General features: G+C 48.7%; 1 long non-coding RNA gene across 4 annotated transcripts in view; it reads right to left on the bottom strand.

Moving 5' to 3' along the window:
* Positions 1 to 522: 522 nt before the first annotated feature.
* LOC142470650 (uncharacterized) overlaps positions 523 to 6,031 on the bottom strand; it is a 13,749-nt gene continuing 8,240 nt past the window's right edge. For all 4 annotated transcript variants that reach the window (XR_012789294.1, XR_012789293.1, XR_012789295.1 and 1 more), the window contains 2 exons: positions 4,500 to 4,597; positions 523 to 1,640 (listed from right to left, as the gene is read on the bottom strand). This is a non-coding gene — a long non-coding RNA (uncharacterized LOC142470650). The remainder of the gene's footprint in view (positions 1,641 to 4,499; positions 4,598 to 6,031) is intronic.

The raw sequence follows: 6,031 nt of genomic DNA, 5'->3' as shown, positions 1-6,031 counted from the left end.
TCTCTCTCTCTGTCTGTCTGTCTGCAGTCTCTCTCTCTCTCTCTCTCTCTCTCTCTGTCTACAGTCTCTCTCTCTCTCTCTGTCTGTCTGCAGTCTCTCTCTCTCTCTCTGTCTGTCTGCAGTCTCTCTCTCTCTCTGTCTGTCTGTCTGCAGTCTCTCTCGCTCTGTCTGTCTGTCTGCAGTCTCTCTCTCTCTCTCTCTCTCTGTCTGTCTGTCTGCAGTCTCTCTCTCTCTCTCTCTCTGTCTGTCTGTCTGCAGTCTCTCTCTCTCTCTCTCTGTCTGTCTGCAGTCTCTCTCTCTCTCTCTCTCTCTGTCTGTCTGCAGTCTCTCTCTCTCTCTCTCTCTCTCTCTCTCTCTCTATCTCTGTCTGTCTGCAGGCTCTCTCTCTCTGTCTGTCTGTAGTCTCTGTCTGTCTGTCTGCAGTCTCTCTCTGTCTGTCTGTCTATCACAAATCTATAGTTATATACAGGTTTAACACTCCAAGTTGAAATGAATACAAGCGCCAGAAGATTCTGGAAAACATTTTACTTTATTCATACATATACAGTATATCGCACCCAGGTCCCACATGAATACACAAAGATCTTATAGAGAAAAGCACCCACCACTTATCTCCACCACCCTCCGAACCAGGAGAACCAGTTCAAAAAGACAATACTAAGGAAGTGCTATTCTTGTGATGTGCCTCCAGTAATAATGTACTGTACATGCATTGTAAAGTGTCCCATATATATAAAATATACTATATATATAATTATTTAATTACTTACTTAAATGAAAGTGTATATACACTCATTTATATAAATACATACATTTATACAAATATTTTTTAAATATGCAGTATTTATCGAAATGTATGTATAGTGTATGTGTACACATATTTTTTTCTACATATTCATACAGTATATACTGCACATATATATGTAAATGTATGTATATATTCAGCTCAACCCCGTTATAACGCGATCCGTTACAACGCGGATCCGCTTATAACGCGATGTACGCGTGGCTTCCAATTTTCGTATATTTATGAATACTTTACAGCACGATTATTGGCGTCTTAAATACTTTATTGTACAACGCATACAATTGTACATTGTTTCCAACGCGATCCGCTTATAACGCGATGTACACGTGGCTTCCAATTTTCGTATATTTATGAATACTTTACAACACGATTATTGGCGTCTTAAATACTTTATTGTACAACGCATACAATTGTACATTGTTTCCAACGCGATCCGCTTATAACGCGGTGTGATTCTTTGGACCCCAAGCACCGCGTTATAAGGGGGTTGAGATATATATATATATTAATACACACCCATACACACACACCCTTAATATCAATTCACAGTTACAGTTCACATGTGGATAAATCAGGAGTTGGGGAGCCGAGGCGAGGAGGTGGCCCGGCTGTCAGTGGCACGTTCAAAGCTGAGATACCGCACGTCCCTCGAGCTGCGGCGTCGGCAGGCGCAGAAGGTGGGAGCCGCCGGCGTGTGCAGGGGTGTAGTGTGGCATTACTGGGCATTGCTGCCGGCCGGCTCTGCGTCGCTCCACCAGAATGCCAGGTGGGGGAAGTAGGAGCGCACCCCCCTGCCTGAGCGGGATGCAGGACCGCGGCAGAGAAGGCAGGCCTGGGAGGGAGGGGGGGGGGGTATACAGTGTGAAACGGGTGATGTAGTATCCTGTACTAATCCCAGCACCTACACACACACACAGCATTGTGTACTAATACCAGCACCTACACACACACAGCATTGTGTACTAATACCAGCTCCTCTACACACACACAGCATCCTGTACTAATCCCAGCACCTACACACACACACACACACAGCATCCTGTACTAATCCCAGCACCTACACACACACACAGCATCCTGTACTAATCCCAGCACCTACACACACACACACACACACACACACAGCATCCTGTACTAATCCCAGCACCTACACACACACACAGCATTGTGTACTAAAACCAGCTCCTCTACACACACACACACACACACACACACACACACACACACACACACACACACACACACACACACACACACACACACACACACACACACAGCATTGTGTACTAATACCAGCTCCTCTACACACACACACACACACACATAGCATTGTGTACTAATACCAGCTCCTCCATACACACACACACACACAGCATCCTGTACTAATCACTATGCAGTATCCTGTACTAATCCCAGCTCCTCCTCGACACACACACACACACACACACACACACACACACACACACACACACACACACACACACACACACACACACACACACCATCCTGTACTAATCACTATACAGCGTCCTGTACTAATCCCAGCGCCTCCTCTACACACACACACACAGCATCCTGTACTAATACCAGCTCCTCCTCCACACACACACACACACACACACACACACACACACACACACACACACACACACAGCGTCTTGTACTAATCACTGCTCCTCTCTGCACACACAGCATCCTGTACTAATCACTGCTCCCCTCTGCACACACAGCATCCTGTACTAATCACTGCTCCCTCCGCACACACAGTATCCTGTACTAATCACTGCTCCCCTCTACACACACAGTATCCTGTACTAATCACTGCTCTCTCTGCACACACAGTATCCTGTACTAATCACTGCTCCCTCTGCACACACAGCATCCTGTACTAATCACTGCTCTCTCTGCACACACAGTATCCTGTACTAATCACTGCCCCCTCTGCACACACAGTATCCTGTACTAATCACTGCCTCCTCTGCGCACACACACAGTATCCTGTACTAATCACTGCTCCCCTCTGCACACACAGTATCCTGTACTAATCACTGCTCTCTCTGCACACACAGTATCCTGTACTAATCACTGCTTCTCTCTGCACACACAGCATCCTGTTCTAATCACTGCTCTCTCTGCACACACAGTATCCTGTACTAATCACTGCTTCTCTCTGCACACACAGTATCCTGTACTAATCACTGCTCCACTCTGCACACACAGTATCCTGTACTAATCACTGCTCCCCTCTGCACACACAGTATCCTGTACTAATCACTGCTCCTCTCTGCACACACAGTATCCTGTATTAATCACTGCTTCCTCTGCACACACAGTATCCTGTACTAATCACTGCTGCTCTGCACACACAGCATCCTGTACTAATCACTGCTCCCCGCTGCACACACAGTATCCTGTACTAATCACTGCTCCCCTCTGCACACACAGTATCCTGTACTAATCACTGTTCTCTCTCTGCACACGCAGCATCCTGTACTAATCACTGTTCTCTCTCTGCACACACAGAATCCTGTACTAATCACTGCTATCTCTGCACACACAGTATCCTGTACTAATCACTGCTTCACTCTGCACACACAGTATCCTGTACTAATCACTGCTCCCCGCTGCACACACAGTATCCTGTACTAATCACTGCTCCCCTCTGCACACACAGTATCCTGTACTAATCACTGCTCTCTCTGCACACACAGAATCCTGTACTAATCACTGCTCCCCTCTGCACACACAGTATCCTGTACTAATCACTGCTCCCGCTGCACACACAGTATCCTGTACTAATCACTGCTCCCCTCTGCACACACAGCATCCTGTACTAATCACTACTATCTCTGCACACACAGTATCCTGTACTAATCACTGCCCCCTCTGCACACACAGTATCCTGTACTAATCACTGCTCCTTCTCTGCACACACAGTATCCTGTACTAATCACTGCACCCCCTACACACACAGTATCCTGTACTAATCACTGCTCCCCTCTGCACACACAGCATCCTGTACTAATCACTGCTCTCTCTGCACTCACAGTATCCTGTACTAATCACTGCTCCCTTTGCACACACAGTATCCTGTACTAATCACTGCTCCCCTCTACACACACAGCATCCTGTACTAATCACTGCTCCTCTCTGCACGCACAGTATCCTGTACTAATCACTGCTCCCCTCTACACACACAGCATCCTGTACTAATCACTGCTCCTTCTCTGCACACACAGTATCCTGTACTAATCACTGCACCCCCTACACACACAGTATCCTGTACTAATCACTGCTCCCCTCTGCACACACAGTATCCTGTACTAATCACTGCTCTCTCTGCACACACAGCATCCTGTACTAATCACTGCTCCCCTCTGCACACACAGTATCCTGTACTAATCACTGCACCCCCTACACACACAGTATCCTGTACTAATCACTGCTCCCCTCTGCACACACAGCATCCTGTACTAATCACTGCTCTCTCTGCACACACAGTATCCTGTACTAATCACTGCTCCCTCTGCACACACAGAATCCTGTACTAATCACTGCTCCCCTCTACACACACAGCATCCTGTACTAATCACTGCTCCTCTCTGCACGCACAGTATCCTGTACTAATCGCTGCTCCCTTTGCACACACAACCTCCTGTCCTAATCCCCGCTGCCGCTGCCACACACTTACAGAAAAGATGAGGCAGAACAGTATCAGGATTGCCAGGACAGCAGCCAGGCTGATAAGTATTACTGCCCAGTATGGAATCTGTCCGTCGCCCACCCCAGCTGTGGGAGAGAGGCAAGGGTTAAGTGTATATATACAGGGCAGCTGACATGTGGGGAGTACAGGGACATCAGAGACCCCCCAACACCACTCCACAGGTAGGGCCTGGGGGGGGTGAGGCAAAGTTGGAGAGGGGGAGGCAGAGTCAGAGGTTGTGGTGGCGAGAGTGGGAGGTGGTTGGAGGGGGGAGATTGAGAGAGAGGGTGTGTGTGAGAGAGAGGTGTGTGAGATAGAGAGGGGAGGAGTGAGTGAGAGAAGGAGGAGTGTGAGAGAGATGTGTGTGTGTGAGATAGAGAGGGGAGGAGTGAGTGAGAGAAGGAGGAGTGTGAGAGAGAAGGAGGAGAGTAACAGTAGTGTGTGGGAGGGGGGAGGGTGAAAGTGATGGGGGAGTGTGAAAGGGGAGTGTTAAAAAGAGAGGGGTGGGAGTGTGAGAGAGAGGGAGGAGGGTGTGTGTGAGAGGGGGGAGTGTGTGAGGGGATGAGTGTGGAAGAGAGGGGGGAGTGAGAGAGAAGGAGTGTTTGAGAGAGAGGGAGAGGGGTGTGGGAGGGAGAGGGGGTGAGTGATGGGGAGTGTGAGAGAGAGTGAGAGAGAGGGAAAGTGTGAGAGAGGGGGTAGTATGTGAGATAGAGAGAAGGGGTAGAGTGTGAGAGATAGGGATATCGGTGTGAAAGAGGAGGGAGAGTGTGAGAGAGGGGGAGTTTGATAGAGAGGCGCAGCGTGTTAGAGAGAAGGGGGCAGAATGTGAGAAAGAGGGGGAACTTTGTGAGAGAGGAGAGTGTGAGAGAGCGGGGTAGGGGGAGAGTGAGCAAGGGAGAGAGCTGTGAGATAAGGGGTAGAGTATTAGAGAGGGGGCAGAAAGTGAATGAGAGTGTTGGGGTGAGAGAGAGTAGGATAGAGAGTGGAGGTGTGTGAGAGAGAGAAAAGGAGTTTGTGAGAGATTTAGGGGTGCAGGTGAGGGAGAAAGGGGGAAGAGAGAGATGGGGAGTGTGTGAGAGAGAGAAAGTGGGAGTGTCTGAGATCGAGGGGTGAGAGGGAGATTGGTGTGTGTGAGAAGGTGAGTGTGAGAGAGGAGAGTATGAGAAAAAGTAAAGTGTGAGAGACAGGGAAAATTGTGAGAGAGAGAGAGAGAGAGGGGTGTGAGAGTGTTAGAGAAGGGGAAGTTTGAGACAGAGAGTGGGAGTGGGAGAAAGGCAGGAGAGTATGAGAGAGAGGGGAGAGTGTGTGTGAGAGTATGATGGTGAGAAAGGGGGTAGCGTGTGAGAGAGGGGGGAGTCTAGGAGAGAGAGGGGTGTGAGAGAGTGGGGTGAATGTAAGGGAAAAAGCAGAGAGAGTGGGAACGTGTGAGAGAGGAGAAGTTAGTGTGAGAGTGAGGGTTGGAGTGTATGAGGGAGAAGGAGTGTGAGAGGGGTGTTTGTTAAAGTGTGGAGTGTGTGAGA

Source organism: Ascaphus truei, chromosome 20 (assembly GCF_040206685.1).
Source record: "Ascaphus truei isolate aAscTru1 chromosome 20, aAscTru1.hap1, whole genome shotgun sequence".
NCBI classification, from domain to species: Eukaryota; Metazoa; Chordata; class Amphibia; order Anura; family Ascaphidae; genus Ascaphus; species Ascaphus truei.
The sequence above is the reverse complement of the archived record's forward strand: the minus strand, read 5'-3'. Positions and strand labels throughout refer to the sequence as shown.